This window comes from Otolemur garnettii, unplaced genomic scaffold (assembly GCF_000181295.1).
Source record: "Otolemur garnettii isolate 467f Iridium unplaced genomic scaffold, OtoGar3 scaffold00031, whole genome shotgun sequence".
Classification (NCBI taxonomy): domain Eukaryota; kingdom Metazoa; phylum Chordata; class Mammalia; order Primates; family Galagidae; genus Otolemur; species Otolemur garnettii.
The window spans coordinates 178,912-192,303 of NW_003852426.1; the positions used below are offsets into that span (position 1 = coordinate 178,912).

At 44.5% G+C, this 13,392-nt stretch overlaps 1 protein-coding gene and 1 non-coding gene across 2 annotated transcripts in view; one reads left to right on the forward strand and one right to left on the reverse strand.

Moving 5' to 3' along the window:
* The window catches only part of ZFP57 (ZFP57 zinc finger protein), a 24,288-nt gene extending 15,225 nt beyond the window's left edge, over positions 1 to 9,063 (reverse strand). The window contains exon 1 of the mRNA XM_003789255.3: positions 9,021 to 9,063. The gene's annotated coding sequence lies outside the window, so the exon portion shown is untranslated. The remainder of the gene's footprint in view (positions 1 to 9,020) is intronic.
* A 3,882-nt stretch (positions 9,064 to 12,945) lies between these two features.
* On the forward strand, positions 12,946 to 13,048 carry LOC111725102. Its single transcript, XR_002773248.1, has one exon. It is a non-coding gene; the product is annotated as a U6 spliceosomal RNA (small nuclear RNA).
* Positions 13,049 to 13,392: the final 344 nt, after the last annotated feature.

Below are 13,392 nucleotides of genomic sequence, written 5' to 3' on the forward strand. Positions count from 1 at the left end.
AGCCATCATTGTTGTTTGGCGGGCCCAGGCTGGATTTGAACCCACCACCTTAGGTGTATGTGGCTGGTGCCTTAGCCACTTGAGCCACAGGCACCGAGCTGGTAAAGTATATTTTTGAAAGCAAATTTTGAAATTTTTATTTTCTCTCTACTTGATCCGTCCATGACGATATAGTTGTTTGCATAAGTTCAATAAAAATCTGTTTTACAATAGGACATAACTAGAGATACTGATTATTTTACCAAGACTTTGACTGAAATGATACATCTTCAAGTATGCCCAGATTGCTTTGGGGAATTAAAGATGACATTGTAAGGCTCTTATGCAAACAGTTTACTTTGGACAGACTGGAAAGCAACTGAAGTACTGAAGGCAGGTATAACATGCCTTTATTCAGTTCCTGTGGCTGGTGAGCTAAGTTGCATGGGAGGTCCTCCCTTCCAGCTTCTAGTGGCTGGGGAGCTGGGCTCCATAGAAGATCCACAATTCACAATCCATAATCTGCCATCCACTATCCATCATCCACAGTCTGCACAAGGGGAATGTACACTGTTATACCCAACAGAACAAAAGTATCAACATGCCAAACCACTACAGCATAAGCGTCGTTGTACATAGTTGTGGTTATCTAAAAGCATAAAAAAGCCTGAGACGGGACCAGAGGCCAAACTCAGGATCTGACAAGATAGCCAAGCTGCCCTGCAGGATCATCAAGAAACCCACTGTTTGCTGGAGGAACCAGTTCCTGGCATTAAAGCAGAACTAGATCAGAGCAATGCCTGTTAATTTCATGTGGTCATTGCTGGCCCCCATGATTCCCCCTTTGAGGGAGAGACTTTTAAACTTGAACTATTCCTTACAGAAGAATACCCAGTGGCAGCTCCTAAAGTACGTTTCATGACCAAAATTTTTTATCCTAATGTAGACAAGTTGGGGAGAATATGTTTAGATATTTTGAAAGATAAATGGTCCTCAGCACTGCAGATCCGCACAATTCTGCTATCGATCCAGGCTTTGTTAAGTGCTCCCAATACAGATGATCCATTAGCAAATGATGTTGCAGAGCAGTGGAAGACCAGTGAAGCCCAAGACATAGAAATAGCTAGAGCATGGACTAGGCTATATGCCATGAATAATATTTAAATTGATCCAATCATCAAGTGTGCATCTCTTCTGTTCTGCCAAGACTTCTTCCTTTTTTGTTTGCATTTAATGAACACAGTCATAGAAACATTACAAAAAGCCCAGACATCTTCAGTCCTTTAGTGAGTAAATGCACATTAGCAAATCTAAAAAATAAATAAAAATAAAAGCATAAGGACCCTTCTATCCCATCCCACTGGGGGTATGGTCAGGAGAGCCCAGGCATCCTTATCTTGTCTCACTCCTAAGGCCATGGGTGAGAAAGACCAAACATCTTATATCTGTAGCTATACTCCACCCTTTTTGGGGTTTCTCACCTCACAATCTATGCATTTGATTCTTCCACAAATGTCCTTGTGTGAAGACTGTGGAATATACAAGTCACAAGAACATACAATCGTCATAATAATACACAATGATGGAACAAGCAATGGCAAATTCTACCAGTACTATTCAACCATAGGTACATACACATCTCAGTTTACAGGGCACTGTTCAAAGCAAGTATCTGTCTTAGCGATTCCACCATATTCTTTAACTCCTTGGTGGTAGTAGCGTTAGCAAAGCTTTTCTGGCAGCTGCAGCTGCTCTGTGGAGAAGAGCCTCCATGGATGCCACACCCTCTTTTTGACTGTGCTTGTTTCAAGTGTGCAGCATAGTCTGTTGCCATAAGGGTCTCAGAGAAAAGCGATGTCACGAAGAATAAGCACGCTTATTGAAATTGTGTTTTGAATAAAGGTGACCAGCTGCTCACTCAGGCAAAATGGTGAGCCTTCTTTATTTGCTGTTGGTTTATATAGGCAATCTTGTGCATGCGCACTATACAGCAATGACCTCATTAACATTCATTACAATCCTTCTGCACATGTGCATTGGGCATCAGTGACTTCATCAATCCATTTAAACATCTTATGACCACTGGCCCTGTAAGTAGCTCCTCCCCGGTAATCTGATAGACCACCCAACATACACTTTTAAGCATAGCCCTTTCTTTTTTTTTTTTTTTTTTTTGAGACAGAGCCTCAAGCTGTCCCCCTGGGTAGAATGCCATGGCATCACAGCTCACAGCAACCTCCAACTCCTGGGCTCAAGTGAGTCTCCTGCCTCAGCCTACCAAGTAGCTGGGACCACAGGTGCCCACCACAACGCCTGGCTGTTTTTTTGGTTGCAGCATCATTGTTGCTTGGCAGGCCCGGGCTGGATTTGAACCCGCCACCTTAAGTGTATGTGGCTGGTGCCTTAGCCACTTGAGCGACAGGCGCCGAGTCTAAGAATAACCCTTTCAATATAACCTGGTTTAACATAACTTAATGAAGAACATGTTGTCAGGCTTGGCGCCTGTGGCTCAAGTGGCTAAGGCACCAGCCACATACACCTAAGGTGGCAGGTTCGAATCCAGCCCAGGCCCGCCAAACAATAATGATGGCTGCAACCAAAAAAAAAAAAATAGCCAGGCATTGTGGTGGGCACCTGTGGTCCCAGCTACTTGGAAGGCTGAGGCAGGAGACTCATTTGAGCCCAGGAGTTGGAGGTTGCTGTGAGCTATGATGCCCTGGACTCTACCCAGGGGGACAGCTTGAGGCTCTATCTCAAAAAAAAGAACATGTTGTCAGTTATTACTTTCTTTGTTCTTATCTGATGAAGCCTGAGGCTATGGGGGAAAGAGATGATTTGAATGTCTGTTCTACTGACCATGCCATTTGGAGGCAGTTACTTCAAATCTTTTAGCAAAGCATAGAGAAACTTCTTGGGCATACAGGAATTTGTGTGCAAACCTCTGCTCCCATGTAGGCCTTAAGTGAGGGGGTTTTGCTGGAGCCTTTTATAAGGAATTCTCAGACTGGACTTCTCAAAAGCCTTTCATGAGCCCAGGTTTCATCTGTGCCATTAGATACCTGTATGCATTGGGTAAATTCCTCTTCTCTTGAGGTCCCTAGCACATTACCATTCCCAGACCTGTCAGCAAGCGACCTTCATCACTTACCACAGATCAGGAAAGGTTACCGATGGGTATCTGGCCAGTTTTCCAAAGGGCTTTTTCATTGGCCTTATAAAGTCAACCTTAATTCCTTAACACAGTCTGGAAATGCTATTCCAGCCAAAACCTTGGTCATGTTAGGCCTGCAACTAATCCAGCCACATAGGATTCTGCCTCAGTTTCTTACAAGTATGCCTGCACAAAGTCTTTCCACTGCTCTCCCTCAAATGGCATTTTTGGCCAGAGGCATATAGGCATTTTGCCTATAACAGTCCATGGATGTTGTCCCTTCTTTCACAGTCCAGTAGCCATATCTGCATAAGTCACTGCATACCCCTACTTGGAGAGGGGCAGGGGGCTGATCAAGTCCACCTGCCAGTATATGAGAAGGACCTGGCCCCTCAACACCTGGCCTGTAGAGACCACTGACTGGTCTCCAAGAATGCTCCCAGGAACATACAACACACTGAGCCCAAGTTGCTAAACATCTGCATGGGTTACTGGCAAATTCCGTTCTTTGACTGAATGGCGATGTCGACTTTTTTGCCCTACATACAACAACCACCAGTATAACCACTGATCGACATTCCCCTACAAAAGAAAAGTTGCTGGTGTTTTAAAAAGAGGACCAGTTCTAAGTGGAAAAGCTTTCAGTCTTACTCCATTCCTTATGATATTAGCTATGGGTTCGTCATGGATGGCTTCAATCAGATTAAGAAATGTGCCACCTATACCTATATTCTTTTTTTTTTTTTAAGACAGAGTTTCACTATTTTGCCCTTGGTAGAGTGCCGTGGTGTCACAGCTCACAGCAACCTCAAACTCCTGGGCTTAAGCGATTCTCTTGCACCAGCCTCCCAAGTAGCTGGGACTATAGGTGCCTGCTACAATGCCCAGCTATTTTTTGTTGCAATTGTCATTGTTGTTTGGCAGGCCCAGGCTGGATTCAAACCAGCCAGCTCCAGTGTATGTGGCTGGCACCCTAGCCACTGCACAGGCGCTGAGCCTATGCCTATATTCTTAAGTGTTCTAATTAGAAAAGGATGCTAAATTTGATCAAATGCTTTTTCTGCATCTATTGAGAGGATCATATGGTCTTTGTTTTTGCTTCTGTTGATGTGGTGAATTACATTTATGGATTGTATATGTTAAACCAGCCTTGCATCCCTGGGATGAAACCTACTTGATTGTGATGAATGATTGTCCTCTATAGCCACTACTATTCAACATAGTGCTAGAAGCTCTAGCCAATACAATCAGGCAAGAGAAAGAAATAAAGGGCATCCGAATGCGTGCAGAGGAGGTCAAACTTTCACTCTTTGCTGACGACATGATCTTATACTTAGAGAACCCCAAAGACTCAACCACAAGACTCCTGCAAGTGATCAAAAAATACTGCAATGTCTCAGGATATAAAGTCAATGTCCACAAATCAGTAGCCTTTGTATATGCCAATAACAGCCAAGATGAGAAGCTAATCAAGGACACAATTCCCTTCACAGTAGCTTGAAAAAACAAAACTAGAAATATACATAACAAAAGAGGTGAAGGATCCCTACAAAGAAAATTACAAAATCCTAAGAAAAGAAATAGCAGAAGATATTGACAAATGGAAGAACATACCATGCTCATGGCTGGGAACAATCAACATTGTGAAAATGTCTATACTAGCCAAAGGAATCTATAGAGTCAATGCAATCTCTACTGAGATACCATCATCATAATTTCAAGATTTGGAAAAAATAATTGTTTGTTTTGTATGGAACCTGAAGAAACCCCATATAGCCAAGGCAATTCTTTTTTTTTTTTTTTTTTTTGAGACGGAGCCTCAACCTAGCCCCCTGGGTAGAGTGCCATGGCTTCACAGCTCAGAGCAACCTCCAACTCCTGGGCTCAAGCGAGTCTCCTGCCTCTGCCTCCCAAGTAGCTGGGTCTACAGGCGCCCGCCACAACGCCTGGCCATTTTTTGGTTGCATCCATCATTGTTGTTTGGCAGGCCCAGGCTGGGGATTCGAACCCGCCACCTTAGGTGTATGTGGCTGGCGCCTTAGCCACTTGAGCCACAGGCGCCAAGCCGCCAAGGCAATTCTTCGTAATAAAATTCGGAGTATCTCCCTACCAGACTTTGGGCGGTACTACAAGGCAATATTGATCAAAAAAGCATGGTATTAGCATAAAAAAATAGAAACATAGACATCTGGAACTGGAATAAAAAACCATGAGATGAAACTAACATCTTACAGCCACCTGATCTTTGATAAACCAAACAAGAGCATACACTGGGGAAAAGAATCCCTATTCAATAAATGCTGTTGGGAGAACTAGATAACCACATCAAAGACTGAAACTGGACCTGTACCTCTCATCACTTACAAAAAATTGATTCAAGGCAGCGCCCAGAGCTCAGTGGGTAGGGCACCGGCCACATACATAGGGGCTGGTGGGTTCAAACCCAGCCTAGGCTTGCTAAACAACAACTGCACCAAAAAAATAGACAGGTGTTGTAGTGGGTGCCTGTAGTCCCAGCTACTTGAGAGGCTGAGGCAAGAGAATCACTTAAGCCCAAGAGTTTGAGGTTGCTGTGAGCTATGACGCTACAGCACTCTACCGAGGGCAACATAGTGAGACTCTGTCTCAGAAAAAAAGACAGATGAATGGCTAGCAAACATATGAAAAATGCCCATTCTCCCTAATCATCAGAGAAATGCAAATCAAAACTACCCTGAGACATCACCCAACCCCAGTGAAATGGCCCACATCACAAAGTCTTAAAGCTGCAGATGTTGGCGTGGAAGTGGAGAGAAGGGAGCACATTTACACTGCTGGTGAGATTGCAAACTAATACAACCTTTTTGGAAGAAAGTATAGAGAATCTTCAAAGAACTCAAATTAGATCTCCCATTTGATTCTGCAATCCCATTACTAGACATCTACCTAAAAAGAAAAAAATCCTTTTATCATAAGGACATTTGCACTAGACTGTTTATTACAGTTCAAACCACCAAAAGTGGAAACAGCCCAAATGCCCATCAACCTAGGAATGGATTAACAAGCTGTGGTACATGTATACCATGGAATACTATTCAGCCATTAAAAAAGATGAAGAGTTTATATCTGTTGTATTAACCTGGATGAAGGTGGAACACATTCTCCTTAGTAAAGCATCACAAGAATGGAGAAGCAAGAATCCAATGTACTGTATTCTAATATGGAGGCAGTAGATGAGCTAATACAAGGAGGCGTGTTGTTAGGGGAATGAGCAAGTGGAGAGAGGGAAGGGGGGATGGGTATGAGGGGTCACAGTGTATGGCACACTTCTTGGGGGTGGGACACTATTATAAGAGGAACTTTATCTAACAAATGCAATCAGTGTAACCTAAATCTTTATACCCTCAATGAATCCCAAACAATAAAAAAATAATAATTTTTTAGAAAAGTAAAGAGAACCTTTTTTTTCTTTAGCTCTAAATGAGTAACTGACCTTGAGTTTTCCACTGAGTGCTGGTACTTTATCTTAAGGACACCCTTAACATAGCAACCACAGTTTTTAGCAGGCAAAAAGATAGAGAAACAGTTTAACAAACTTTGCATTTTAACTCCATAGTGGTGGATTGATCCTTTGAGTTCTGAACTTTTGATGCATTTGCCCATTACTTTAAACATATGTACAGGCTGGACACAGTGACTCATGCATATAATCCTAGCACTATGGGAAGCCGAGGCAGGTGGATTGCCTGAGCTTACAAGTTAGAGACCAGCCTGAGCCAGAGTGAAATCTTGTCTCTAAAAATAGCCAGGCGTTGTGGTGGGCACCTGTAGTGCCAGCTACTTGGGAGGCTGAGGCAAGAGAATCACTTAAGTACAAGAGTTTGAGGTTGTGTGGGCTATGATGCCATGGCCTCTATCAAGGGTAAAAAAGTGAGAGTCTGTCTCAGAAAATAAATAACTAAGGGGCAGCACCTGTGGCTCAAAGGAGTAGGGCGCTGGCCCCATATACCAGAGGTGACGGGTATAAACCTGGCCCCAAACAAAAACAGCAAAAAAAAAAAAGAAGAATAAAATAAATAAACACATGTACAAGAACAGAAGTCTAAGAGGCTTCAAATGTAAGTCTTGTAAACTGAGAACAGAAAACTTTGTTGTTTTAACTAGAGATTCTCTTTTCCTCATAACCAACCTAATCCCATACAAAATTCTTACTGGTTCCTTTTACTTTATTTTTATTTTTATTTACTTATTTATTTATTTTGAGACAGAGTCTCACTATGTCACCTTCAGTAGAGTGCCGTGGCATCACGGCTCACAGCAACCTTAAACTCTTGGGCTCAAGCGATTCTCTTGCCTCAGCCTCCCAAGTAGCTGGGACTACAGGCACCTGGCATAATGCCCAGTTATTTTTTTGTTGCAGTTGTCATTGCCGGCATCTCAACCCACCACCCTGGGTGTATGTGGCTGGTGCCCTACCCACTGAGCCATGGGCACTGCCATGGCTCCTTTTACTTTACCTCCTTGGTGATAACTGTGTCACCAAGGCTGCTCCAGCTGCTGAACTGTGTTACACATTAATGTCTCTGCACGCCTCTCTCACAGAGCACATGGTCTCCAGCCTGGCCAGTGTCTGTGTACTTTCTGTACTCAGTCGCTGCAGGCCTCTGCTGCCACACTTCGGTTCTCACAGATTTCTCTGTGTGTCTGTGCACCCCTGCCTTGGTCACTCACACTCCCAGTCATAATTCTCCTACTGACGTCTGTAGTTACAAGTCCTGTAACCCATCTACAGGATGGGGGACATGTACATGTGGGCAAGGCAACTGCCAGGGCCACCACAGAGCAGAGAACATTCTTTCTCAGTGTCAACCAGGGCCAACATTCACTGTATGTTAGCAGGGGACCAGTACATTATAAGTTTCACATAAGGTCTCTATTCCCTGCCCACGCCCCCTACGGACATCCTCCCCCCCCCCATTCAAAACAAAAGCAAGCTTCAAGGTCTGTCACTATCTGCATTTGCTTTCTAAGGTAAACAGCTGGCTCCCTCACTTTTGGGGAGCCTCTTTCCCTTTTGCCCTGATACTTCATGTCCTGGTTTTGATTATTGCCATAGCTCTAACAGCAAGGTGTTGGATTTCTCATCAGTCTTCTCAGTCCACCCCAGCTGTCAGAAGATCCGTGCACATTTGCATACGTGTCACTTTTAGGGGCTTCCCGTGCCCTATGACCTGCTGTCCCTTCTTTTTCACAGCCTTCATCCTCTTTTGCCCTGGCCCCTCAAGACGCCTACACAGAGCTCCAAGATCACTATCAAGAACTCAAGCAGGGAATCAGGGGCACCCTGCCACACAATGTTTCTCATCCCACTGGCAACAACCACTCCTCATCAGGTTCCAAGTGTTCAAATCAAACAGGGCATTTCACATACTCAATTCCTAGTGACTAACAGGACCTGGCACCTCATCAACATTAGCCCATGGGTGTGTCCAGTATGTCATGACAAAGGCTACGCTCTATTCCCGGGACATCCCGGATAACACTATCTACCTTCAGATACTATAACAACAAGGCAGTGTCATCAGGTTTCTGTCTGAACTGTTTTCCAACTTCACCAACTGTGTGGGGGCAGCCACACCTTTCTGGGGCCTTTTGTTGTTGTGTTTTTATCTTCTGGGTAATCACTAGCTGCGCCCTAAAACAGGGTTCTCCTTCTTCCTTCTGAGGAATCTCCTACCACCACCTCAGAAGAGTTCAGCTGCCCCTGTGATGAGTCACACCGCTGCTCCACCTTAAGGAGCTGTTTTGTTTTCTCCAGTGCTCAGTTGCTGGTGCTCCTGCTTCTGCTCTATTTCCAGCTCATCCTGGACATCCCAACATGGGCTGCTTCATGGAGCATGGTCTCTCTCACCTTGATCTCTGCTGTGCCTCCATCTCATCTTGGAGTTTCCAGACACAGGCTGCTTCCCGGAGCATTGCATTGTCTTGCCCTCAGTCTCTGCTTGCAGAGCTGTAAGAAACACCTAGCCATACAGGCACTTTTCAAAATTGTAGGAGACTACTGGTTGGAGGGCTCTTTCAACCAACAGTAGTTCCCATCCACACTGGGCCATTCCTAATGGGGCCTCCAGGACGATAGTTGACTTGCCACCCAGGACCACATACTTGGGGAGGGCCATTCTTTAATTCCACCGTCTTAGGGTACCTCCATCCTGGCCTAAATCCCATCTGCTGACTATGCCAATTGTGCAAACAGTTCACTTTGGATAATTGGAAGGAAAACTTCAGCAAGGAGGGTAGATATGACATGCTTTTTATTCAGCTCACAGCAGCAGGGGTGGAGAAAACCAGTGCAGAAGGTTCCCTGCTCCTGGCGGCGGGAAGCTGGACTGCATGCAAAGTCCACAATCTATGTTCAGCCACCAGTCATCAGCAGTCCACAGTATGCAATCTGCATTCCCCAATCTGCATAAGAGGAAGGTCTTGTACCTCATTATAATCAAGGGAACAAAGTAGTAACATGCCACATAATCGTATATAGTTATGGTTATCTAAAAGCACAAGGAGTCTTCTGTCCCATCCCACCTGTCTGAGGATATGGATGGGAGAACCTAGACATCCTTATCTCATTCCACATCCAAGGCCATGGGTGACAAACTCCAAAAAGGGTAGAATATAGGGACAGAAAAAGATATCTGGCCTTTCTTGCCCACAGTTATGATAATCCTTTTCTTTCTTTCTTTCTTTTTTTTTTTTTTTTGGCCAGGGCTGGGTTTAAATCTGCCACCTCTGGCATATGGGGCCGGCGCCCTACACTTTTGAGCCACAGGTGCCACCAATCATCATTTTCTTAATATTTAGACCCTGCCTGTTCAACCTCATTATTTTGTTGTTGCTGTTTTTAGAGACAATGTTTCACTTTGTCATCCTTGGTAGAGTGCTGTGGTGTTATAGCTCACAGCAACCTCCAGCTCTTGGGCTTAGGCGATTCTCTTGCCTCAGCCTCCCAAGTAGCTGGGACCACAGTCGCCCAGCACAATGCCCGGCTATTGTTTGTTGCAGTTTGACTGGGGCTAGGTTTGAACCTACCACCCTCGGCATATGGGGCTGGGCCCTACTCACTGAGCCACAGGCACCGCCCAGCCTCATTATTTTGTCTTACAGACTCCAGCAGTTCCACATTAAGATGATGGTGATGCAAGGTTTCCAACAAATACTGATGCACCCTGTTGACAAAGTGACCAGAAATGTCCAACCCTGTGAAACTCCTTTACAATAGGGGACCTGAGGAGGGTCCTGATAGGCAGGCCAATGCCCCTTTTAGACAGCAAAAAGTAGCTAGAAGCAATCATCTTCCATTTTCCCTTCAAGATTTTAGGTCCATATCTCCTTGGTGGAAAATGAGAAGGGACATTAAGAAAGGGGCTTCAGGCTCGGCGCCTGTGGCTCAAGCGGCTAAGGCGCCAGCCACATACACCTAACGTGGTGGGTTCGAATCCCCAGCCCGGCCCGCCAAACAACAATGATGGCTGCAACCAAAAAATGGCCAGGCGTTGTGGCGGGTGCCTGTAGTCCCAGCTACTTGGGAGGCTGAGGCAGGAGACTCGCTTGAGCCCAGGAGTTGGAGGTTGCTGTGAGCGTGATGCCATGGCACTCTACCCAGGGGGACAGCTTGAGGCTCCATCTCAAAAAAAAAAAAAAAAAAAAAAAGAAAGGGGCTTCAAGGGGGACAGGAGGAAAATCTGGCTTGCAAAACCAGGAATTCTGCAGGCCCCATAAGAGTGTGGTATGAGGTAATCTAGGTAACCACTGGTGGTGCATAGAGGCCAATGAAAGAGCTGCAATGAATTTCAAATTAACAGGAAGAAGTATTTACACCTCTGCACTACCTTTACATCTCCCTTTCTCTCACCTCTGCTCCTTCCTAAGCGGAATTTATTTCCAAATCTCTTTGGAAATGCTCTAACCTCTCTCTTAGTTCTTCTTAAATAAAATTTCTTTTTGTTACACTGTAAAAAAAGAATGAGCCTTCCCTGCAACATCAAATTACATGAAACATACAACTATGAACTTGCGTATTCTATGATGCTTTATCAGAAAGACTTTGAAGAATAAGGAGAATATGAAAGAATATAAAATGCTGAGAACTGCCCCCCAAATCCCTATGTAAAAGAGAAGGCCTCAGGCACCTGTAAAAGACTGGCCCCACAGATCATTCATTTTAGAAAGTGCTTGCTGGCCTCCTATAAAGTAAGGACATACAAACTGCAACTTTAGGTCTGGAAGCTACATTTAGCTCTTAAGGGTGGCGCCTGTGGCTCAGTGAGTAGGGCTCCGGCCCCATATACCGAGGGTAATGGGTTCAAACCAAGCCCTGATCTAACTGCAACAACAACAACAAAAATAGCCGGGCGTTGTAGTGGGTGCCTGTAGTCCCAGCTACTTGGGAGACTGAGGCAAGAGAATCGCCTAAAACCAAGGAGTTGGAGTTTGCTGTGAGCTGTGACTTCAAGGCACTCTACTGAGGGTTAATAAGTGAAACTCTGTCTCAAAAAAAACTGAATGTCTTTTCTGATTCTATGCTAATAATGAATGACAAGTTTATCTTGACATTCTTCTACCTACCCAGGGACATCTGGGTAGGGACATCTGGCTTCCCTCACTCTCCATTACTCGTCTTAACAGTTGCCTTATCTAATGTAAAATGTATATATTCCTGGGTATCTCAAGAATGTAACTGTTTTGGCTCAGCACCTGTGGCTCAAGTGGCTAAGGTGCCAGCCACATACACCTGAGCTGGCGGGTTCAAATCCAGCTTCACCCGCCAAACAACGACTACAACTGAAAAATAGCCAGGCGTTGTGGCAGGCACCTGTAGTCACAGCTACTTGGGAGGCGGAGGCAGGAGAATCTCTTTTTTTTTTTTTTTTGAGACAGAGCTCTCACCCTGTGTAGGGTGCTATGCCATCACAGCTCACAGCAACCTCCAACTCGTTGGCTCAAGCAATTCTCCTGCCTCTGCCTCCCAGGTAGCTGGGACTACAGGCGCCTACCACAATGCCCAGCTATTTTTTGGTTGCAACTGTAATTGTTGTTCGGCAGGCCCAGGCTGGACTCAAACCTGCCAGCTCAGGTGCATGTGGCTGGCACCTTAGCCGCTTGAGCCACAGGCACCAAGCCAGGAGAATCTCTTGAGCCCAGGAGTTGGAGATTGCTGTGAGCTGTGATGCCACAACACTCTACCCAGGGTGACAGCTTGAGGCTCTGTCTCAAAAAAAAAAAAAGAATGTAACTGTTTCATCTATTTCCCCACCTTTTTTTTCTTTATCTGTGCCTTTAAATGATAAAACTTCTAAATTCCCTTTCAGAAATGTATTTGGGAATAAAATATTTACAATTTTATTCAGCCTAAAACCTTTCAGAGTACATAGAACCATACAAAACTAGCAAATGTCAATTATAACCTTAGGATTTTAGTCTAAATAAGCTCTTGAATGCCCATTAAAAAACTCATCTCCGGGCTTGGCACCCATAGCTCAGTGGTTAGGGCGCCAGTCACATACACCAGGGCTGGCAGGTTCAAACCCCGTCTGGGCCTGCTAAACAACAATGCCAACTATAACAACAACATCAAAAAAAAAAAAAAAAACACCAGGCCTTGTGGCAGGCACTTGTAATCCTAGCTACTTGGGAGGCTGAAGCAAGAGAATTCCTTAAGCCCAAGAGTTGGATGTTGCTGTGAGCTGTGATGCCATAGCACTCTACCAAGGGTGACACAGTGAGACTCTGTCTCAAAAAAAAAAAAAGAAAGAAAGAAAGAAACTCATCTCCAATGCTTGCTTTGGCAGCACATCTACTAAAATTGGAACGATACAGAGAAGATTAGCATGACCCTTGAGCAAGGATGACACACAAATTTGTGAAGTGTTCCATATTTTTACCTAGGATTAGAGTGCCAAAGGAAGAAAAGAAGCTTATCTCCAAACATGAGGAAAAGATCAATCACTCTTCTACCTAGTTTAGAAGACTAAAAAATTGATTATTTACTCTATTCCCTGTTTTGGCATGTTTATCTTATATAAAATGAAGATTTACTGAGCAGTAAACAGAGTTTCATAACAATACAATCATTTGATTCACTGCTTATCTCACATGACTTTTCTTCTGGATAACCTTTCCCCTAAACAGAGTTCACAAATCCTCCTGCAGAGAGCCCAGGCCACAGATGCCTTATGGTCTATTCTTTTCCTGGGCACATCCTAGTCTTTGGCTTAATAAACCTC